The 24,859-nt window shown below is 48.8% G+C and overlaps 1 protein-coding gene and 1 pseudogene across 5 annotated transcripts in view; both read left to right on the top strand.

The window, feature by feature from the left end:
- The window catches only part of mctp1a (multiple C2 domains, transmembrane 1a), a 1,185,582-nt gene that overhangs the window by 470,392 nt on the left and 690,331 nt on the right, over positions 1-24,859 (top strand). The window lies entirely within an intron of this gene.
- On the top strand, positions 14,535-14,923 carry LOC140429928 (elongin-C pseudogene; annotated as a pseudogene).

The following is a 24,859-nucleotide window of genomic DNA, read 5'->3' as shown; positions in this document are numbered from 1 at the left end:
GGGTTCTCCAGGCGGTGGCAACCGTTCCTAGACTATCTCGCGGAGCGTTAGATGAAGTTCGGTCAGCAGCAGCAACCCAGGGGGGGAGGGGGGGACATCTCTTTCGGGGGGGGGGGGGGGGGGGTGTTTCCTGGGGCCACTTGAGCAAGAAAATACATAAATGTTCTGGAAAGTTGATATGTGCGGGAGGAATCCAATGTACAAAGTCCTGTATTATGTTGATTTGACACGTGACACGTGTATGTCTTGCTATGCGACTTTTCTTTTCTTTTTGTTACGGGGGGGTGGGGGGGGAGGGTGTTGTATGGTTGAAAGTTTTGTTGAAAAATCCTTAATAAACATATTTTAAAAAAAAAAGAGAGTTTGATCCTCCACCTCAGAATTTTATCATTCTTTATTTTGCCCCGTTGTGCGTTATCGAACATAAAGGCGACCGACCGTTGGTCGGTGACGAGGGCGAACCTCTTACTGGCTAGGTAGTGCCTCCAGTGCTGCACGGCCTCCACTATGGCTTGTGCCTCTGTGGTGGTATGTATTAGGGGTAATACGGTACACCACGTGTCGACAGGCTATTGGTGGAGGGATGCCAGGTCCTGATAGGATCTGCCACCTACTGGACTCCACCCAGAAATGCCGGTATAAGAACCCAGTTTTTCCCTCCATTTCCCTCAGCAGCTGCATTCTGTAACCACGCTGCTGGGGATAAAGTTCTGCTTAATAAAGCCTTCAATTGACATTACCTCAACCTGCCTCGCGTCATATTGACGGTGCTACAATTTATTCAGCAGAATTTAAATTGAAGAAAATGACGTGGGAACATGGAGCTCCGAATCACCCCGGAGTGCCTGCGCATCGCACCCCAAGCAGCTAACTCGGCCTCTATCTTCAAGCACTGGATGGCATGCTTTGAGGGCTACCTCCGAACGGCCCCCGGCACACCGACTGACGAACAAAAGATGCAGGTCCTCTATTCCAGGGTGAGTCCTGACATCTACTCCCTTATCGAGGACAAGGACGGTTTCACCGGTGCCATCACCGCGCTGAAGGATATCTACATACGGCCCGCCAACCAGGTTTTTGCTCGCTACCAGCTCGCCACACGACGGCAATTTCCGGGGGAATCGCTGGACGAGTTTTATAACGCCCTGCAGATCCTGGGTCGAAACTGCAACTGCCCGGCGGTAACAGCGAGTGAACACACAGAGCTCCTGGTCCGCGATGCGTATGTGGCAGGTTTGGCCTCTTCCCAGATCCGCCAGAGGCTTCTGGAGAAAGAATCTCTGGGACTTACAGAAGCTCGGGCCCTGGCGGCATCCCTCGATGTGGCCTCGCATAACGCCCGCGCCTACGCCCCCGACCGCACTACAGCCCCTTGGGCTCCGTGGACCCCCGCTGTGGTCGACTCTCCGACACCCCCCCCACCCCCGCAAACCTGCGCGGCCAAAATACCAGACCAACCGGGGCGGCCCCGCTGCTATTTTTGCGGCCAGCTGAAACACCCTCGGCAGCGCTGCCCGGCCCGCGCGTCTACCTGCAAAAGCTGCGGGAAGAAGGGCCACTACGCGACGGTGTGCAAGTCCCGCGGGGTCGCCGCTATCTCCAGGGAAGGAACACGACCACAGACCCAGCCCCCCAGCCATTTTGGACCCCGGACGCCACGAGGGAGAGATGGGCGCCGCCATTTTGTCTACCCCCGACCGTGCGCGATCCGTGGACGCCGCCATCTTGGCTGAAGGACCCCGACACAGATGGCCACATACTGCCTGATTACGATGCTCAACTTCATCAACCACGTCTGGCTTTGACGACCCTCGACCAGTCGCGACCCCGGATGCTCCAGACTGCAACCACTACAGTCCTAGTGAATGGCTACGAGACGCCGTGTCTTATCGACTCTGGGCGCACGGAGAGCTTCATTCATCCGGACACAGTAAGGCGCTGTTCCCTCGTAATTCGGCCAAGCACCCAGAAAATTTTCCTGGCGGCAGGATCCCACTCCATTCAGATCACTGGGTTCTGCATCGCTAACCTAACGGTGCAGGGGAGGGAGTTCCGAAATTACCGGCTGTATGTCCTCCCCCATTGCAAACCCGTCGCCACAAGGAGCAGACGGTACAGCGCCCAGGACCGAGCATTTATCCGGTCCGAAGTCCAGAGGCTGCTGAAGGAAGGCATCATCCAGGCTAGCAACAGTCCCTGGAGAGCCCAGGTGGTAGTTGTTAAGACCGTGGAGAAACAGAGGATGGTCATCGACTATAGTCAGACCATCAACAGGTACACTCAACTAGATGCGTACCCTCTCCCCCGCATATCCGACATGGTCAATCGGATTGCACAGTACAAGGTCTTTTCCACCGTGGACCTCAAGTCCGCCTACCACCAGCTCCCCATCCGTCCCGGTGACCGCAACTATACTGCCTTCGAAGCAGATGGGCGGTTATACCACTTTTAAGGGTTCCATTCGGCGTCACGAACGGAGTCTCGGTCTTCCAACGAGAGATGGACCGAATGGTAGACCAGCACGGTTTACGGGCCAAGTTCCCGTATCTCGACAATGTCACCATCTGCGGCCACGACCAGCAGGACCACGACGCCAATCTCCAAAAATTCCTCCAGACCGCTCACGCCCTGAACCTCACTTACAACAAAGAAAAATGCGTGTTCCGCACCGATCGTCTAGCCATCCTGGGCTACGTAGTGCGCAATGGAGTGATAGGCCCCGACCCTGAACGCATGCGCCCCCTCATGGAGTTCCCTCTCCCCCACTGTGCCAAAGCCCTGAAACGTTACCTGGGCTTCTTTTCTTATTACGCCCAGTGGGTCCCCCAGTACGCAGACAAGGCCCGTGCACTAATCCAGTCCACTACATTTCCCCTGACGACAGAGGCATGCCAGGCCTTTAGCCGCATCAAAGCGGATATCGCAAAGGCCACGATGCGCGCCATCGACGAGTCCCTTCCCTTTCCAGGTGGAGAGCGACGCATCGGATGTAGCTCTGGCGGCCACCCTCAACCAAGCAGGCAGACCCGTGGCCTTCTTCTCCCGAACCCTCCACGCTTCAGAGATCCGCCACTCCTCAGTGGAAAAGGAGGCACAAGCAATAGTGGAAGCTGTGCGACACTGGAGGCATTACCTGGCCGGTAGGAGATTCACTCTCCTCACTGACCAACGGTCGGTTGCCTTCATGTTCGATAATACACAGCGGGGCAAGATCAAGAACGACAAGATCTTGCGGTGGAGGATCGAACTCTCCACCTTCAATTATGAGATCTTGTATCGTCCCGGAAAGCTGAACGAGCCATCCGATGCCCTATCTCGCGGCACATGTGCCAATGTACAAGTGGACCGTCTACAAGCCCTTCACGAGGACCTCTGCCACCCGGGGGTCACTCGTTTCTACCACTTCCTTAAGGCCCGCAACCTCCCTTACTCCGTCGAGGACTCCGAACAGTCACCAGAAACTGCCAGATCTGCGCTGAGTGCAAACCGCACTTTTTCAGGCCAGATAGAGCACACCTGGTTAAGGCCTCTCGACCCTTTGAACGCCTCAGTTTGGATTTCAAAGGCCCCGTCCCCTCCACCGATCGCAACGCGTACTTCCTGAACGTCGTTGACGGATACTCCCGTTTCCCTTTCGCCATCCCCTGCCCCGACATGACAGCGTCCACGGTCATTAAAGCCCTCGGTACCATTTTTACACTGTTCGGTTTCCCCGACTATATCCATAGCGACAGGGGGTCCTCCTTTATGAGTGACGAATTGCGTCAATTCCTGCTCAGCAGGGGCATAGCCTTGAGCAGGACAACCAGTTACAACCCCCGGGGGAACGGGCAGGTAGAAAGGGAGAATGGAACGGTCTGGAAGGCCGTCCTGCTGGCCCTCCGGTCTAGGAGCCTTCCAATTTCCCACTGGCAGGAAGTCCTCCCAGATGCCCTTCACTCCATCCGGTCCCTGCTGTGCACCACCATGAATCAAAAGCCTCACGAGCGCCTCCTCCTCTTTCCTAGGAAGTCCTCCTCTGGAACGCCACTTCCGACCTGGCTAGCAGCTCCGGGACCCATTCTGCTCCGGAAACATGTGCGGGCGCACAAGTCAGATCCGTTGGTGGAACGGGTGCATCTCCTTCACGCCAACCCGCACTACGCCTATGTGGAGTACCCCGATGGCCGACAGGACACGATCTCCCTGCGAGATCTGGCGCCCGCCGGAGCTACCCACACCCCCCCCCCCCCCCAACGCCAATCACCACCTCCTCACTCCCGCCAGTTCATCCCGCAGCCACCCCCTTCCCGGGGTGTTCGGTTCTCCTCCCAGACCTGCCCAGGAGTAAGGACACAGGGGACAGCGCTACGCTCCCAGAGTCGACGGGACTCGAGCCAGCGCCATCACCACCACGCCCGAGACGATCGGAAAGGACGACCAGGGCGCCCATCCGGCTCATCGAATCACTTTAACTCTCAACGTTTTCAGTTATTGTGTCTTGTTATAACTATGGCATCATGCCGACCCTGTTTGGCCCGTTGGCCCAGTTGAAGCGATAATTTTGTGTTTTGTTCAAAGTTACGGCACAGTACCGACTCAGTAAACCCCTACCACCATGCGAACCACTATCCCGCCGGGTTTTTTTCAACAAGGGGTGAATGTGGTGGTATGTATTAGGGGTAATACGGTACACCACGTGTCGACAGGCTATTGGTGGAGGGATGCCAGGTCCTGATAGGATCTGCCACCTACTGGACTCCACCCAGAAATGCCGGTATAAGAACCCAGTTTTCCCTCCATTTCCCTCAGCAGCTGCATTCTGTAACCACGCTGCTGGGGATAAAGTTCTGCTTAATAAAGCCTTCAATTGACATTACCTCAACCTGCCTCGCGTCATATTGACGGTGCTACAGCCTCCTTCTCGACTGCAGAGTGTTGAATTTCCGAGGCGGTGAGGGTTCGGGAGAAGAACGCTGCCAGTCTGCCCGCCTGGTTGAGGGTAGCAGCCAGGGCGACATCTGATGCGTCGCTTTCTACCTGGAAGGGAATGTTTTCGTCCACCGCGTGCATGGCAGCCTTGATGATATTGGCCTTGATACGACTGAAGGCCGACTGAGCCTCAGCCGTCAGGAGAAAGACCGTGGTCCACCAGTCTTAATGAGTGGACGGGCTTTGTCCGCATATCTGGGGACCCACTGGGCATAATAGGAAAAGAGCCCCAGGCACCGTTTGAGTGTCTTGAGGCTACGGGGAGGGGATGTTCCTTTAGGGAGCACATGCGGTCGGGGTCTGGCCCTAGGACCCCGTTTTCCACGACGTAGCCGAGGATGGATAGCCGGGAGGTGTGGAACACGCATTTCTCTTTATTGTATGTCAGATTGAGGGCCCGGGCGCTCTGGAGGCACTTCCTCAGGTTTTCGTCATGGTCCTGCTGGTCATGGCCGCAGATGGTGACGTTGTCCAATTACGGGTATGTAGCTCGTAAGCCGTACTGGTCCACCATTTGATCCATTGGCCTTTGGAAAACAGAGACTCCGTTTGTAACACCGAAAGGGACACTGAGGAAGTGGAAGAGCCGACCGGCTGCTTCGAAGGCTGTATAAGGGCAGTCCTCTGGGTGGATAGGGAGTTGATGATAGGCCGATTTCAGGTCGACCGTGGAGAATACTCGATACTGGGCGATTTGGTTCACCATTTCTGCTATGCGGGGAAGTGGGTACGCATCGAGTTGCGTAAAGCGGTTTATGGTCTGGCTACAGTCCACCACCATACGTTGTTTTTCCCCGGAGCAGACTACCAGTACTCGTGCCCTCCAAGGGCTGTTGCTAGCCTCTATAACCCCTTCTTTTAGTAGCCGCTGAACCTATGACTTGATGAAAGTCATGTCTTGGGCACTGTACCGCCGACTCCTGGTGGCGACGGGCTTACAATCGGGGGTGAGGTTCGCGAAGGGGGGGGTGGTGCAACTTTGAGTGTTGCCAGGCTACATACCGTGAGCGGGGGCAGGGGTCCGCTGAACTTCAGTGTCAGGCTTCGTTGGCTGCACTGAAAGTCCAGACCGAGCAGCAGGGGGGCGCAGAGGTGAGGGAGGACATAAAGTTTAAAACGGGCTTATTTGGCGCCTTGGATAGCGAGGTTTGCGACACAAAACCCTGTGATTTGGACCGAATGAGACCCAGATGCGAGGGAGATAGTTTGGGAGGCGGGATAGGTGTGCAGGGAGCAGCGTCTTACTGTGTCTAGATGGATAAAACTCTCCGTGCTTCCGGAGTCAAAAAGGCAGGGGGTGTCGCGGCCGTTGATTTGAACCTGCATCATTGAGTTTCGCAGGTGCTTTGGCCGAGATTGATCGAGCGTGATTGCTCCTAGTTGCGGGCAGTCAGAGTCCTCGGTTGAATCGGACTCGCAAAATGGCCGCTGCCGTCGGTCGCACGTTTTGAGTTTTGAAGATGGCCGCCACCAAGATGGCTGCCCCCATGACTTGCACGAGGCCGATGACGTGTCAGACATAGGCGTGTCCGGCCGCCGCACGGCCGCGTTGCGGGGCCTGTGGTCCCGGGAGTTCGATTTCTGGGCCCGATGAGACTTTTGTTTCTGACGTTTGGGCCCAGCAAGGCAGACCTTCGCGAAGTGCCCCTTCTTTCCGCATTCGCCACAGATAGCGGAGCGGGCCGGGCAACGCTGGCATGAATGCTGGCCTTGCCCACAGAAATATCATTGGGGGGGCCCCGGTGTGAGCGGGTCGCCGCGCGGCGCAGGCCTGAAGCGATGCCGAGTCTGGAGGGGATCGAGATGGGTTCCCAAGGTCCGCGGAGTACATGCTGAGATTATGGTCGGCCGCTTCCAGAGAAGAGGCGAGTGTCACCGTGCCTTGGAGGTACTTCGCTCCGTCTTCTACGAGCCGCTGGCGGATGTACGTGGATCGGATACCGGACACGAAAGCATCACGAATATGTAAGTTCATGTGGACTTCTGCCATCACCTCTTTATGATCGCAGTTCCTGGCGAGCGCGGTGAGCCTCTCCAAGTATTCATCTAGCGTTTCCCCGGAGCGCTGGCGGCAGGTCGAGAGCAAATGTCTGGCGTGTACCTCGTTTATCGGCTTTACGAAGCGCTTCTCTAGGATTTCGACCGCCGTTTCGTACGTCGTAGCTTTCTCGATCACGGAGGATAGTCGGTGGCCCACCCGGGCATGTAGTAAGCTCAGCTTGCGAGGTCCGTCAACTTCAGTCTCTGAGGAATTCAGATAGGCCTCAAAGCACCGGAGCCAGTATTTAAAAATTTCAGTGGCCTCCGGCGTCCGAGCGTCCAAATTGAGCTTCTCCGGCTTTAGACCGCTGGCCATCTTGATGTAGACTGGTTATTAAATTGAGATACCCTCAATTACGACTCAGGAGAGGAGTTTGATAATACAAAGGCTTTAATAACCAGAGAACCAGACAGATGCCGAGAAGTGTGCTCACTGCACGCTGTCTACTGAATGTAACCTTATATACAGCTTCCTGGGAGCGGTGCCGGAGGCGGTCCCCCAGGGTTCCAAACCTGGTCTAAAAGGGGCCTTTAAAGGTACATATGTATACAGATATCATTCATCACACTTTATTCTACTCCCTCTTATCAGAGGTTCATGTAATGTCTTATCTGGTGGCTCAAGAGATTGTAGTGTTCAACCTTATGACCTGTCAGGTCAGCAGATGCCTTTTTTTGGTCTTATGGCCTTATGACTTGCAATGTCAGCAGAAGCCATTTTAGGCCTGTGAAGCCTTGGTCAAGTCCTGAACCTACCCCCTTGCGCCCCCGAGTACTGACCCCCCCCACCACCACCCGACTAAACACCTCCCGGCCCAACTCCCACTGGATCATGACTACCTGTTCCAACCCACCAGCTATCTTCCCAATCCGACTGCACCCCAACCACCCAACTCCCCTGCCCCACCCGACTATTCCACGAATCACCTGACCCACCTGACAATTTCACACACTTACCTGCCACCTTACCCCTCACCTATCACCTGCCACCCTCTCCCCTCAACAACCCTACCCATTCACCTACCCACATGCCACTTCCCCCCCCACCCACTAATCTGCCACTCTACAGCCTCATCGTCCCATCTGCTGCCCTATCCACTCAACCATTGAAATGCCAGCCTACGTCCTCTTCCATGCACCTGCTACCCTACCCAGTTGTCCAGTTACTTGTTACACTAGCCCCCTCGCCCACTTAGCTTACACACGTACTAAACTCTCTGCTCACTGTAATACCCACAGGTGAACTTACCATGAAATACACAATGCTGCAGCATGGGGCCCTGTCCAAATTGGGGGGCCCCTTACTGAGAGGTGGCTGTGGTGTGGTAGCACCAATCAGTGTATGTCCGCCTCTGTGAACTGATGGTGGCTGTCAAATTCCAGCAGAGGCGGCCAGAAAATTCTTTGCAAGTTTGCATCAGGTCAGTGAAATGGGCAATAACTTGTGTGCCCATTTGAGTAGTTGGTACTTTGCAATGGGAAGCCAGGAACATAGACTTGGGCTAATGCAACAGACACTGCTGTTTAGAGAGGTTGAGGAAACTGACTCCTACCCTGGGGGCTCTATGCTGAGGTTATCCACCCCTTCAAGGTGCATCCTCCTGTCATTTCCCTCTGTTTCCTCCAGCTGTACGTGGCTGTGGAGAAGGTAATTGCTGCTGCTGGACTTGCTGCCCCTGTTACTGGGGCTGTTGAGCCTCCTCAGAGTTCCCATTAACTTCAGAATGCGCAGACCCCATGTAACAGAGAGGTTTAACAGGCAATTAGGTGAGATGGCCTTAGGGTGAAATGATCCTCAGCAGAGAGTTTCACTGTGACTGACATTTGCAAGTTTCACCCACTATACTATTGATCTCAGGTCAGTTTCACTCTGGGTTCCCGCTATACAGTTGCCCTCTCCAACCTGGTCAATTGCACTCAGTGTGTGACTCATTGAATGTTGGCAAAGAAATATCCAAGCATAGAAAAATTGTCTTTTAAACTATAATTGGTTTTCTACCTACCCTTGGGAAGCACATGTTATCCCCTGGAAAAGCTGCAATAGAATGAGATAACATCCCTCTGCAATCTCCTTTCCCACTCCATTCGCCCTGGAACCCACTTCCAACAGCTTGGGAAAATGTTGTCTAACGTTTAAGGTCAAGGACCTTTTGCGGGAATAACTCTGATGAAAGGTCACTAAAGTTAACCCTGTTTCTCTTTGCCCTGGTACTGCCAGATCTGCAATATGTTAAAAATCAGATTCGACAAAACCCATTCATATTAACTCTGCATTTTCCATTGTTTTGTGCCTCTGCTGTAGTCTTGGCCAACTCAGCAGCACTGGCATTGACAATACTCAAGTCATTGGCACTCTAGCAGCCTCTCTGGCACAAGCAGGTGCTCAGAGTACAGTGCTACTTAAATCATTTTTTTTGTTAATTTTGTTCTGATTGAGTGAAGGAACTTTAATGCTGGATGTTTGCAATAATTCAATGGAGAATAAAACTGCCTGTACTGTGTTCAGTAATATGCCTGGAGCCAGCCAAAGAGGCGCGTCCTCTACAACACCAATTTTGATAGTACCTTTTATGAGTATAATAATAATAATACTCACTTATTGTCACAAGTAGGCTTCAATGAAGTTACCATGAAAATACCAGCGCCTGTTCAATGGGACTCCACTTAGAGTGCCAGTTTTGAATTGAATGAAACATAAAAAAGGCACTAACATTCTTTTATGGTACTAATATTCGGGGCTGCACTGCATGAGAGTTTGCAGGGAAGATAATAGCAGTATGCATCAGGGATCATGGGAGGGGAGTCACTGGGGTGGAATTTGATATCATTTGGGGCAGGGCTTGACATTTGGGCCTCGGCTCAATGCCATTTGGGGCGGAACGTCATATCACCATGTAATGATATGTATATAGGCAAGTTAGTGAAGGGTTAATTATTACATCTCTGTGTAATTCAAACACCAGAGGGCACCACCATTTCTCTGTATATAACTCAGACCTCAGAGAATGCTGGGTAGTTAGTGAAGGAAAAAACCTGAGAACAGCACGAGGAGAGTATTAGATTGGAGAGAGTTAACATGAGGATATTATCGGTGACTATTTAGATTATTGATTACTGCTAGACAGATTCAATATTACTTTATTATTAACTATAGCTCAGTAGTGTGTGCGAACTTCATTTAATTAATCGTTATCCAATAAATTAGTTTTGTTTCAATCTAATGATTGGTGGATTCTTTGTTGTCAACTCAACAGACCATTCTGGATCAAAAGGCATAGAACACAATAGATTACCACCAAGGGTAATATAAGACACCAGAGGGCAGGGGTGACATGGAGCTTGCAAAGAGGGAGAGCGCGGGGTCCCCAGAAGTGTAAATCCACCTCTAGAATATGGTGCAGTAAAAAGGGATTGGCTTCCCCCGATGATACTGCACTACGAAGTAGGACTCCCTAAGAGATTATTGTGCAAGATTAAAGCACATGGGATTGGGGGAAGTGTATTGAGATGGATAGAAATTGGTTGGCAGAAAGGAAACAAAGAATAGGAATTAACAGGTCCTTTTCAAATTGGCCAGTAGTAACTAGTGGGGTGCCACAGGGATCGGTGCTGGCACCCCAGCTATTCACAATATATATTAATGATTTGGACGTGGGAACAAAATGTAACATCTCAAAGTTTGCAGATGATACCAAGTTAGGTGGGGGGGTGAACTGTGACGAGGATGCAGAGATCCTACAACATGATCTGGACAGGTTGGGTGAGTGGCAAATCAATGGCAGATGCAGTATAATTTGGATAAATGTGAGATTTTTCACTTTGGAAGCAAAAACAGGAAGGCAGATTACTATCCGAATGGCTGTAAATTGGGAGAGGGGAGTGTGCAGTGGGACCTAAGTGTCCTTGTGCACCAATCGCTGAATGTAAGCATGCAGGTGCAGCAGACGGTAAAAAAGGCACATGGTATGTTGACTTTCATTGCGAGAGGTTTCGAGTGTAGAAGCAGGGATGTGTTGCTGCAATTATACAGGGCCTTGGTGAGGCCACACCTAGAATAATGTGTGCAGTTTTGGTCTCTTTTCCTGCGGAAGGATGTTCTTGCTCTCGAGGGAGTGCAGCGAAGGTTTACCAGACTGATTCCAGGGATGGCGGGACTGATCAATGAGGACAGATTGACTAGGTTAGGATTGTTTTTGTTGGAGTTCAATGAATGAGAGGGGATCTCATAGAGACTTATAAAATTCTAACAGGCCGAGATAGGATGTATGCAGGGAGGATGTTCCCGATGGTGGGTGTGTCCAGAACCAGGGGTCACAGTTTGAGGATTCGGGGTAGTCCATTTAGGACAGAGATGAGGAGACATTTCTTCACCCAAAGAGTGGAATTCATTACCACAGGAAGTAGTTAAGGCTAAGACATTGAATATATTCAAGAGGCAACTAGATATGAGACTTAAGGGTTATGGGGAGAAAGCAGTGTGGTGAACGTACTGCTACTGCAATTCACCACTGTATTGTACTGTATTATGTTGATGCCCCCGTATAAACCTGCAGCCTGTAGGCGGCACTCAGTACAGAGCAGTCGCAGGCAGGCACAGATCTAGCTTATTAAAACCACTGTTCACTTCTGCTAATCGTCTTGTGTGAATTGATGGTCGCATCAAGCAGGTTATGGGATTAAGGCTTATGGGGAGAAAGCAGGATTAAGCTATTGAGTTGGATGATCAGCCATAATCGTGACGAATGGCGAAACTGGCTCGAAGGGCCGAATGGCCTCCTCTTGCTCCTATCTTCTATGTTTCTCAGAACATAGCACCCATACAACCCATGGCGCTAAATTCACAGTGGGCAGTCAGCTGCGTGTGTAGCCACATGGCTGCCTTGCAGGCTGCGGCAATGGTGATCCATGCCCGACCACCCTGACCCCACGGGCCACCGCCTGGCCACCCCCCGCTACTCCCCCTGGCTCTGGCAGAAGCTCCCGACCAGCGTCACAACTGTCGGCACACTATGTGGACACTGCTCGTACCCCGTCTCTCTCCCTCAGCAACCACTGCGCCTGATTCCTGAGCTTTACTACCACAAGTGAACCTCACCGTCGGCAATTCCACCTTGTGGAGGTGGAGCATTGTGGAAGACCCGGAGAATACCAGGTTGGGCTGGGTGATGATATACCAACGGCCATCACAATTTGCATGCGGAACGCATTCACGTCACTGTCAAGGCACTGGAACATGGCATTCCATTGGCTGTATGGTGCTGGCCTCAATTTTCAGCTGACTGATTCTCCGCTCAATGGTATTTCGCAATTCCCACGTCGCTGGACAGAGAATTCCGCCCAAGTTATTTTCCTTTAGTATTCAAATTTGCTAGTTTTCTTCAGCATAGAAAAGCTGATAGGTTTTATAGCCTGTTAAATTCCTCGAATCTGAAAGGAGATGATAATGCTTAAAAAATACAAACTTCATCTCAGTTAGATCTTGCAAAGCAATTAGAACAAAGAGTGAATCAAATAGCTGCATAAACAGGGCAATGTTTTGTGAAAGAGTTTATCTTTGGGATGTGATCGCCACCTGCTGACTGTTATAATTATTACATCATCAGTTATTACTGTTAACATTGTCCTTTTGGGAGATTTTATTAAGTCTTTCAAATAGTTTATCCTTACAGTTTTAATAATTAGTTAAATTGGTCAAATGGAGGAAAATGAAGCGAAAACAAACTAAATATCATAGTTGTATCAGAATATGTTTTTGAGTGAATATCAGAAACATTGGTGAACTTGGCAATTACCAAATTCTTCCACATGACCAAAAATTATGAAGAGGAAATAGAATGTAAGTAAACTAATGTTGTGAAAATCTGGTCCGTGGTTATGTTTTAAAATATAACTTTTAGTATTAGGAACTGAAGTTTCATTATAGATTAATGGGGACATCTGATTAAGAAACTGAAAAGCAGCCCTGAGGTAAATGCAATTCAAACAAGCTTGGAATTAATTACAGTTAAATGCTAACCTATATTTATTTACCTTATGAAATCAGAGTTGATTCTGAAAAACTTTGAACAATGAATCATCCACCTTTAAGCTAGTAATGGACCCAGGGAGTTGGAGAAAGGGTTGTCAAACTTATTCGTATGGGTTGTAGAATGTGTTGTTAAGTTGTGTTGAAAATAAGATTATTCATTGAAATTTCCGTTTGAATTATCCCAAAGCATGCCACATTGTCATAAAGATAGAGGGCGGGATTCTCCGACCCCCCGCCGAGTCGGTGAACCCCTCGGGGGCGGCGCGAATCCCGCCCCGCCGCCCCGACACCGGCTGCCATATTATTTGGCGCCGTTTTTCAGGCGGGGGCGGGATTCGCGCCGCGCCAGTCGGGGGCCGTTGGCAGCGGCCTCCCCCGGCAATTCTCCGGGCCTGATGGGCCGAGTGCCGTCCGTTTTTGGCCAGTCCAGCTGGCATGGGTTACACATGGTCCCACACGGCAGGACCTGCCAGGTAAGTCGGCGGGGGCGGTCCTCGGGGGGGGCGCGGGGGAGTCCGACCCGGGGGGGGGGCACCCACCCGGCGGTGGGGGGGGGGGGGCACCCACGGTGGCCTGGCCTGTGATCGGGGCCCACCGATCTGTGGGCGGGCTTGTTCCGTGGGGCACTTCTTCCTTTCGCGCGGCCCCTGTTGGGCTCCGCCATGGTCAGCGCGGAGAAGAGAACGCCCCGTGCATGCGGCAAAATATGCCGACCGGTTTGCACATGCGTGGAAACACACCGGCGGTTCCACGCATGTGCGAGATCACGCCGGCCCTTTGGCGCATGCGCGGACTTGCACAGTCCCTTCGCCGCCGGCTGGAGCTGCGCCAACCCCTCCGCCGTTAACCTAGCCGCCGGAAGTGTGGAGAATTCCGCACTATCGGGGGCTGTTGACGCTGGAGTGGTTGGAGTTCTCCTGCCGGAGTGGGGACTTAGTCCCCAGAAGGGAGAATCCCGCTGAGGATTTAGGGTGGAACATTGCTTAAAAGATTCTTGTGTTTAGTTTCGCTGTCTGAGTTCGCTAACAGAAGCAGGCAGTTCAGTTTGGATTTCATGAGGGAAAGGCAGCTGGAAGATTTGCTTTAACTTTCAGCTAGTGGAAGCAATCTACAGTGGTCCTCACAGAGCCGAAGAATCATACAATCATAGCACCCTACCTAGGCACCCCCTCTTCTCTCCCCCCTCCCCCCTCCCCCCCCCCCCATCCTATCTCCATAACCCAGTAACCCCACTTAAACATTTTGAACACTAAGGGGGCAATTTAGCATGGCCAATCCACCTAACCTGCACAGCTTGGACTGCGGGAGGAAACAGGAGCACCCAGAGGAAACTCACAAGGACACGAGGAGAACCTGCAAACTCCACACAGATGTCACCCAAGGCCAGAATTGAACCCGGGTTCCTGGCACTGTGAAGCAGCAGTGCTAATGACTGTGGCACTGTGCCACACACTTAGAAAATTAGAAAACAATTGGGCAGAGTCAACTTGGTTTTATGTCTTCCGTTAGCCATGAATTTATTGTAATGCAAGAAGGTTCATTGACTTCTGGCACTACTAAAGCTATGTTGAGTGGCCAAGGACAGTTTGCTGAAAATGAAACAAAGTAAATTTTTGTGAGATTCCATCCCATGTGCTATCAAAAGTGTGCATGTATTTTACCTACAAGGCTCACTACACCAACAGTTCTGCTGAGATTCCTGACTTTCCAATTGCACCAGAGGTAGCACAGGAACTGCTGATGGTTGGAAACTTCTTAGATCATAGGAACATAAGAACTAGGAGCAGAAGTAGGCAATTCAGCCCCTTGAGACTGCTACGTCATTCAATAAGACCACGGCTGATCTATCGGCATCAACTCCACCTTCCTGCCCGTTCGCCATAACCCTTCAACACATTGGTAATTAAAAATCTGTCATCTTGTCAAATTTACTTAATGTTCCAGCATCCACCCCACTCTAAGGTTGTGAATTCCACAGATTCGTGACCCTTTGAGAGAAGTAATTCCTCCTCATCTCTGTTTTAAATCTGCTACTCAGCCGAAAAACTCTCATTGCCCCACAAGGGGAACCATTGACTCCATGCCTACTTTGTCAATACATTTTATCATCTCATATACCTCAATTAGATCTCCTCTCATTCTTCTAACCTCGAGAGAGTATAGGCCTAAACTGTTTAATCTCTCTTCATGAGCGGCACGGTAGCACTGTGGTTAGCACTGTTACTTCACAGCGCCAGGGACCTGGGTTCGATTCCTGGCTTGGATCACTGTCTATGCGGAGTACCCACCTATTTTAGTGTCATTTTAAAATTTGCATTGTTATGGGCCAGGGTTTAGAGAACCCCAAAGTGTATCATGGAATTCAGCTGACCCACAACTTTTACTAGATTATGGTATGGGGAACACACGGCCCACTCTACAGGTGTGGTACAGCAGAAATGGAAACATTTTTTAAAAATATATATTTTGTTCAAGATTTTTGGCCAAACATAACAGTACGTAGTGTTTCTTTTACACAACAATAAAGCAATATAAATAACAGTGGCCAGTTTTAAACAAATAAATAAATAATATATAAACAAAAACAAAACTGAATGGCAACTGCCTTGTCCAAAATAAATACTCTCCAAAAATACAATCCAACAATCCAATGTACAATTACCTATAACAACTACCTATACATATTATACATATACAATAACATCTCTGAGAGTCCGTTCGATTCCTCCCCCCCCCCCCCCCCCCAACTGGGTTGCTGCTGTTGTCTACTTCTTTTCCATTCCCTCTATCTCTCTGTGAGGTAATCAACGAACGGTTGCCACCGCCTGGTAAATCCCTGAGCCGAACCCCTTAACACGAACCTAATCCGTTCTAACTTTATAAACCCTACCATGTTGTTTATCCAGGTCTCCACACCCGGGGGTTTGGCTTCCTTCCACATTAACAATATCCTGCGCCGGGCTACTAGGGACGCAAAGGCCAACACGTCAGCCTCTCTCGCCTCCTGCACTCCCGGCTCTTCTGCAACCCCAAATATAGCCAACCCCCAGCTTGGTTCGACCCGGACCCCCACCACCTTCGAAAGCACCTTTGCCACCCCCACCCAGAACCCCTGTAGTGCCGGGCATGACCAGAACATGTGGGCTCCCAGACTCGCAAACGTCCCATCTACAAACAGATCTCTCAGTTTTACTACCCCAGCTCTTTGCCATGCTCCAAATCCCCCATCCATTCTCCCCGGAACGAACCTATGATTGTTTCTTATCGGGGACCGCACCGAAGCTCCCGTCCTTCCCCTATGCCATCTCCACTGCCCCCAAATTTTCAATGTAGCCACCACCACCGGGCTTGTGGTGTATTTCTTTGGTGAGAACGGCAACGGTGCCGTCACCATTGCTTGTAGGCTAGTCCCCCTGCAGAACGCCCTCTCCAATCTCTTCCACGCTGCTCCCTCCCCTTCTCCCATCCACTTACACACCATTGAAACATTGGCGGCCCAGTAATACTCACTTAGGCTCGGTAGTGCCAGCCCCCCCCTGTCCCTACTACGCTTTGCAAGAATCCCTTCCTCACTCTCGGGGTCTTCCCAGCCCACACAAAACTCATAATACTCTTCTCAATTCTTTTGAAAAAAGCCTTCGTGATCACCACCGGGAGACACTGAAACACAAAAAGGAATCTCGGGAGGACCACCATTTTAACCGCCTGCACCCTACCTGCCAATGACAGGGACACCATGTCCCATCTCTTAATGTCCTCCTCCATCTGTTCCACCAACCGCGTTAAATTAAGCCTGTGTAATGTACTCCAATTCATGGCTATCTGGATCCCCAAGTACCGGAAGTCCCTTGTTACCTTCCTCAACGGTAAATCCTCTATCTCTCTGCGCTGCTCCCCTGGATGCACCACAAACAACTCACTTTTCCCCATGTTCAGTTTATACCCTGAAAAATCCCCAAACTCCCCAAGTATCCGCATTATCTCTGGCATCCCCTCCGCCGGGTCCGCCACATATAGCAACAAATCATCCGCATACAGAGATACCCGGTGTTCTTCTCCCCCCTTGAGTACTCCCCTCCACTTCCTGGAACCCCTCAATGCTATGGCCAGTGGTTCAATCGCCAGTGCAAACAATAGCGGGGACAGAGGACATCCCTGCCTCGTCCCTCTATGGAGCCGAAAATAGTCAGACCCCCGTCCATTCGTGACCACGCTCGCCATCGGGGCCCTATACAGCAACTGTACCCACCTGATATACCCATCCCCAAAACCAAATCTCCTCAGCACCTCCCACAAATAATCCCACTCCACTCTATCAAATGCTTTCTCGGCATCCATCGCCACCACTATCTCCGCTTCCCCCCCTGGTGGGGGCATCATCATTGGAAAAGTATTTTTTAAACCAACACAATGTTTATTCTCTGAACTCAAGTTAACCTTTTTAAAACATACAGTGAACATCTTAGCAACCATCAATTCAAATACAACCCCCAAAGACTACAACACTAAGTAAACCTTTAAGCTTTCATTTTTAACATCAAAGAACAAAGAAATGTACAGCACAGGAACAGGCCCTTCGGCCTTCCAAGCCCGTGCTGACCATGCTGCCCGACTAAACTACAATCTTCGACACTTCCTGGGTCCGTATCCCTCTATTCCCATCCTATTCATGTACTTGTCAAGATGCCCCTTAAATGTCACTATCGTCCCTGCTTCCACCACCTCCTCCGGTAGCGTGTTCCAGGCACCCACTACCCTCTGCGTAAAAAACTTGCCTCGTACATCTACTCTAAACCTTGCCCCTCTCACCTTAAAACTATGCCCCCTAGTAATTGACCCCTCTACCCCAGGGAAAAGCCTCTGACTATCCACTCTGTCTATGCCCCTCATAATTTTGTAGACCTCTATCAGGTCGCCCCTCAACCTCCTTCGTTCCAGTGAGAACAAACCGAGTTTATTCAACCGCTCCTCATAGCTAATGCCCTCCATACCAGGCAACATTCTGGTAAATCTCTTCTGCACCCTCTCGAAATCCTCCACATCCTTCTGGTAGTGTGGCGACCAGAATTGAACACTATACTCCAAGTGTGGCCTAACTAAGGTTCTATACAGCTGCAACATGACTTGCCAATTCGTATACTCAATGCCCCGGCCAATGAAGGCAAGCATGCCGTATGCCTTCTTGACTACCTTCTCCACCTCTGTTGCCCCGTTCAGTGACCTGAGGACCTGTACTCCTAGATCTCTTTGACTTTCAATACTCTTGAGGGTTCTACCATTCACTGTATGTTCCCTACCTGCATTAGACCTTCCAAAATGCATTACCTCACATTTGTCCGGATTAAACTCCATCTGCCATCTCTCCGCCCAAGTCTCCAAACAATCTAAATCCTGCTGTATCCTCTGACAGTCCTCATAGCTATCCGCAATTCCACCAACCTTTGTGTCGTCTGCAAACTTACTAATCAGACCAGTTATATTTCCCTTCAAATCATTTATATATACTACAAACAGCAAAGGTACCAGCACTGATCCCTGTGGAACACCACTGGTCACAGCCCTCCAATTAGAAAAGCATCCTTCCATTGCTACTCTCTGCCTTCTATGACCTAGCCAGTTCTGTATCCGCCTTGCCAGCTCACCCTGATCCCGTGTGACTTCACCTTTTGTACTAGTCTACCATGAGGGACCTTGTCAAAGGCTTTACTGAAGTCCATACAGACAACATCAACTGCCCTACCTGCATCAATCATCTTAGTGACCTCCTCGAAAAACTCTATCAAGTTAGTGAGACACGGCCTCCCCTTCACAAAACCATGCTGCCTCTCACTAATACGTCCATTTGCTTCCAAATGGGAGTAGATCCTGTCTCGAAGAATTCTCTCCAGTAATTTCCCTACCACTGAAGTAAGGCTCACCGGCCTGTAGTTCCCTGGATTATCCTTGCTACCCTTCTTAAACAGAGGAACAACATTGGCTATTCTCCAGTCCTCTGGGACATCACCTGAAGATAGTGAGGATCCAAAGATTTCTGTCAAGGCCTCAGCAATTTCCTCTCCAGCCTCCTTCAGTATTCTGGGGTGGATCCCATCAGGCCCTGGGGACTTATCTACCTTAATATTTTTTAAGACACCCAACACCTCGTCTTTTTGGATCTCAATGTGACCCAGGCTATCTACACACCCTTCTCCAGACTCAACATCTACCAATTTCTTCTTTTTGGTGAATACTGATGCAAAGTATTCATTTAGTACCTCGCCCATTTCCTCTGGCTCCACACATAGATTCCCTTGCCTATCCTTCAGTGGGCCAACCCTTTCCCTGGCTACCCTCTTGCTTTTTATGTACGTGTAAAAAGCCTTGGGATTTTCCTTAACCCTATTTGCCAATGGCTTTTCGTGACCCCTTCTAGCCCTCCTGACTCCTTGCTTAAGTTCCTTCCTACTTTCCTTATATTCCACACAGGCTTTGTCTGTTCCAAGCCTTTTCGACCTGACAAATGCCTCCTTTTTCTTTTTGACGAGGCCTACAATATCTCTCGTTATCCAAGGTTCCCAAAAATTGCCGTATTTATCCTTCTTCCTGACAGGAACATGCCGGTCCTGAATTCCTTTCAACTGACACTTGAAAGCCTCCCACATGTCAGATGTTGATTTGCCCTCAAACATCTGCCCCCAATCTATGTTCTTCAGTTCCCACCTAATATTGTTATAGTTAGCCTTCCCCCAATTTAGCACATTCATCCTAGGACCACTCTTATCCTTGTCCACCAGCACTTTAAAACTTACTGAATTGTGGTCACTGTTCCCGAAATGCTCCCCTACTGAAACATCTACCACCTGGCCGGGCTCATTCCCCAATACCAGGTCCAGTACCGCCCCTTCCCTAGTTGGACTGTCCACATATTGTTTTAAGAAGCCCTCCTGGATGCTCCTTACAAACTCCGCCCCGTCTAAGCCCCTGGCACTAAGTGAGTCCCAGTCAATATTGGGGATGTTGAAGTCTCCCATCACCACAACCCTGTTGTTTTTATTCTTTTCCAAAATCTGTCTACCTATCTGGTCCTCTATATCCTGCTGGCTGGCGGGAGGCCTGTAGTAAACCCCCAACATTGTGACTGCACCCTTCTTATTCCTGATCTCTACCCATATAGCCTCACTGCCCTCTGAGTTGTCCTCCCGCAGTACAGCTGTGATATTCTCCCTAACCAGTAGCGCAACTCCGCCACCCCTTTTACATCCCCCTCTATCCCGCCTGAAACATCTAAATCCTGGAACGTTTAGCTGCCAATCCTGCCCTTCGCTCAACCAGGTCTCTGTAATGGCAACAACATCATAGTTCCAAGTACTAATCCAAACTCTAAGTTCATCTGCCCTACCCATAATACTTCTTGCATTAAAACATATGCACTTCAGGCCACCAGACCCGCTGTGTTCAGCAACTTCTCCCTGTCTGCTCTGCCTCAGAGCCCCACTGTCCCTATTCCCTAGTTCTCCCTCAATGCTCTCACCTTCTGACCTATTGCTCCCATGCCCACCCCCCTGCCATACTAGTTTAAACCCTCCCGTGTGACACTAGCAAACCTCGCGGCCAGGATATTTATGCCTCTCCAGTTTAGATGCAACCCGTCCTTCTTATATAGGTCACACCTGCCCCAGAAGAGCTCCCAGTGGTCCAGATAATGGAAACCCTCCCTCCTACACCAGCTGTTTAGCCACGTGTTTAGCTGCTCTATCTTCCTATTTCTAGCCTCACTGGCACGTGGCACAGGGAGTAATCCCGAGATTACAATTACAACCCTAGAGGTCCTGTCTTTTACTTTCTGCCTAGCTCCCTGAACTCCTGCTGCAGGACCTCATGCCCCTTCCTGTCTATGACTTAAAAACAAAACCTTTATCAGAAGCACATCAGTTTAAAGTCACTATTGAAAACATTTATAATGCTAAATTCACCAAATGATCAAGAGATAGTCTTTTGATGGCAGAGAGAACAGCAGTACACCTGCTTGGTCTGGCTTCAGCTCCAACGGTGAAAACTAAACTAAAACACACCCTGCAGCAAACAGCCTAAAGCGAAAGTAAAACGCTGGCAGACTGCCCAGCTCCACCCACTCTCTGACATCACTGCAGTAGTAAACACCCATTTCTTAAAGGTACTCTCACTACAGATATTTATATACACACCCATTTATAAACACCCATTTCTTAAAGCTACTCTCACATGACACCTCCCCCCAAGAAAAAAAACTAAACCATCAACTTCAAGATGGTTTCATTTTTCACCTTTTCACTATCCTTTAAGAAATGCACACAGTAAATATACTTTTTAGTTTCAAAAAACAACACAGGCAAACAGGTACAATAATATAGTCCATATTTTTTCCGTTCTTCCAACTGAAATCTTTCTCGATTGACAGTCTCTTTGAACAAGAAGGTCTCTGCACGATCCGTCCATTTCTCTACGCCTCAGCATTTCTCTTTAAAGTCAGATACTTTAGTTCAATCTGATCACAGAGTACCTTGTAATTCTCCAACACAGGAGCATTGGTTATAACAGCTTTCAGGCTGTCAAATGCCTGTTGAAAGCCGCTATCCACTGAAATTTTTGACATTTCTTCAGCAAGTTCATCAGTGGAGCAATCACGCTACAAAACATTTGGACAAATGTTCGAGCAAATCCACTTATGCCAAGAAATCACATTATTTCCCTTCATTTTGAGAGTATCAAAAACTCCTCAAAGAAAGTGACTTGGGCTTTTCCAAATTCACTTTTGGCTAGGTTTATCACCAAACCCGCCTCCTGAAGTCGATCGAATAACTCCATTAGATGTTTCAAATGTTCTGTCCATGTCTGGCTGAAAATTATCAGATCGTCGATGTATACTGCACAATTGTGTAATCCTGAAACAACTTTGTTAGTTAACCGTTGAAATGTGGCTGGTGCGTTTTTCATGCCAAAGGCATAACTTTGAATTGGTATATACCATCTGGAGTCACAAAAGCTGAAATCTCCTTCGCCTTTTCGGATAAAGGTACCTGCCAGTAATCTTTAAGTAAATCCAGTTTGGAAATAAAAGCTGATTGTCCCCCTTTCATAGAATCATAGAATTTACAGTGCAGAAGGAGGCCATTCGGCCCAGCGAGTCTGCACCGGCTCTTGGAAAGAGCACCCCACCCAAGGTCAACAACTCCACCCTATCCCCATAACCCAGTCACCCCACCCAACACTAAGGGCAATTCTGGACAGTAAGGGCAATTTATCCTGGCCAATCCACCTAACCTGCACATCTTTGGACTGTGGGAGGAAACCGGAGCACCTGGAGGAAACCCACGCACACACGGGGAGGATGTGCAGACTCCGCACAGACAGTGACCCAAGCCGGAACTTTCTCAGTGCAATCCTCCAAACGTGGCATAGTATAAGAGTCTGTTCTTGTAACTGCATTAACCTTTCTGTAGTCCACACCCAACCGTTGGGTACTGTCTGGTTTAGGTACCATCACTATGGGTGAGCATTCTAAGCATTCTCTCAATCTCTTTGTTAACCTGTGCCAATTTTAAAGGGTTGAGTCTGTATGGATGTTGTTTGATTGGAACAGCATTTCCCACATCTACATCATGTATAGCCATTTTAGTACTTCCCAATTTATCTGTACAAACTTGCCCATGTGATATCAATAACTCTTTCAGGTCAGTTTGTTTTTCCTCTGGAAGGTAACTCAACAATTTATCCCAATTTTTAAGAACATCCTCATTTTCCAGTTTAATTTGAGGTATATCAAATTCACAGTCATCTGTATTTGGTTCATCACTTTGAGTAAGAATCAATAAAACCTCCTCCTTTTTCTCTCCCCTTTCACAGTACCTTTTAAGCATATTCACATGACACACTCGGTGAGTCTTCCTTCTATCTGGTGTTTTTACCACATAATTCACCTCACTTAATTTCCTTTCAATCTGATAAGGTCCACAAAACCTTTTTCCTAAGGTTCACCTACCACTGGTAACAACACTAAAACTTTATCTCCACTGGCAAAACTACAAACTTTGGATTTCATGCCGCTACCCGTTTCATCACATTTTGTGCAACTTTTAAATGTTGCCTAGCCAATTCACCTGCTCTATTTAATTGTTCCCTAAAATGTGAAATGTAATGCAATAATGTAATTTCTGATTTCTCACTCACCAATTTTTCCTTAATCAATTTAAGTGGTCCTCTTACCTCATGAACAAAAATTAGTTCAAAAGGACTGAATTTGGTTGACTCATTAGGTGCATCCCTAATTGCAAACAGTATGAATGGAATTCCTTTATCCCAATCCTCTGGATAATCTTGACAATAAGCCCTCAACATTGTCTTTAATGTCTGATGCCATCTTTCTAACGCTCCCTGCGATCCTGGATGGTACGCAGTTGATGTAAATTGTTTTGTTCCTAAGCTATCCATAACTTCTTTGAATAATCTTGAGATAAAATTCAATCCTTGATCCGATTGTATTTCTGTGGGTTGTCCATATCTAGTAAAGAATTTCAGTAACTCCTCCACAATCTTTTTAGCTGTAATATTACGTACTGGAATGGCATCTGGAAACCTAGTAGACACATCCATTATAGTCAAAAGATATTGATTCCCACTTTTTGTTTTAGGAAGCGGTCCTACACAATCAATTAGGACCCTTGTAAAAGGTTCCTCAATTGCTGGAATGGGTTTAAAGGGCGCTGGTTTTAGCACTGCTTGAGGTTTACCTATCACTTGACATGTGTGACATGATTGACACAATTTAACTACATCTTTATGTAGTGCAGGCCAATAAAAATGTTTTTGTATTTTAGCTTGAGTTTTCCTTATTCCCAAATGACCTCCCACTGGTACCTGATGTGCAACTCGCAACACCTCCTTTCTATACCCTTCCGGCAATACTACTTGATGAACTTCTGCCCACTTTTCATCCGCCTGCATATGTAAAGGTCTCCATTTTCTCATCAATACATCACTTTTACGGTAATAACACTCTGGTATACACTCAGATTCCTCTTCCGTGTATGCTTTCTGATACATCCGTTTTATTTCTATCTTTTTGTTGTAACTCTGCCAATTTTCCTGAACTAAAAATATCCGCCTCATCCTCCACCTGTTCTTGTTCTTTTTCAACCATCTGATCAAAAATCGGTTCTGATAATTGCACTTCACCTTCATCCTCACTCTCTGATTTCTCCTCTTATTTTAACCTGTGACTTTGCGACCTTGTTGCTACACAATCCGGAAATATCCCAGGATATTCATCCTTCAACACTTCAGTTGTCTGATTTTCCACTGGCTTATCAACCACAGTAGGCATCACTCCCACCTGCAATCCAGCTATATCATTACCCAAGATAAACTGTATTCCTGGACAAGATAGTTTCTCTATTACTCCTACTACCACCTCACCACTCTTCACTGGACTTTCCAACCTTACCTTATATAATGGAACGCTACTCCTCTCGCCCTGAATTCCACATATCACCACCTTTTGTGGCAACATTCTTCCCAATCTACATAACTCCTCATCTCTTACCATTAAAGATTGACTAGCTCCCGTATCTCTTAGAGTTGTGACTTCTTTACATGCTCCTCCTGGTACACATGGGTAAACTTTACCCACACAAGTAAATTCTTTAAAGAGATCTGGCACCTTCTTATCAATCACCTCTTGATCAGGCTGTACAAACTTTTGTACCTCCTTCGCTTCACTTGGGCTTTCCTTTTCCACTTTAACAAACCCCACTGTCTTATCCTATTTTACCACATCAGCCTTCCCAGTGCTTTTCTTCAACCACC

This window comes from Scyliorhinus torazame, chromosome 9 (genome assembly GCF_047496885.1).
Source record: "Scyliorhinus torazame isolate Kashiwa2021f chromosome 9, sScyTor2.1, whole genome shotgun sequence".
NCBI lineage: Eukaryota > Metazoa > Chordata > Chondrichthyes > Carcharhiniformes > Scyliorhinidae > Scyliorhinus > Scyliorhinus torazame.
Note: the sequence above shows the minus strand (reverse complement) of the source record. Positions and strands in the feature narration are given on the sequence as shown.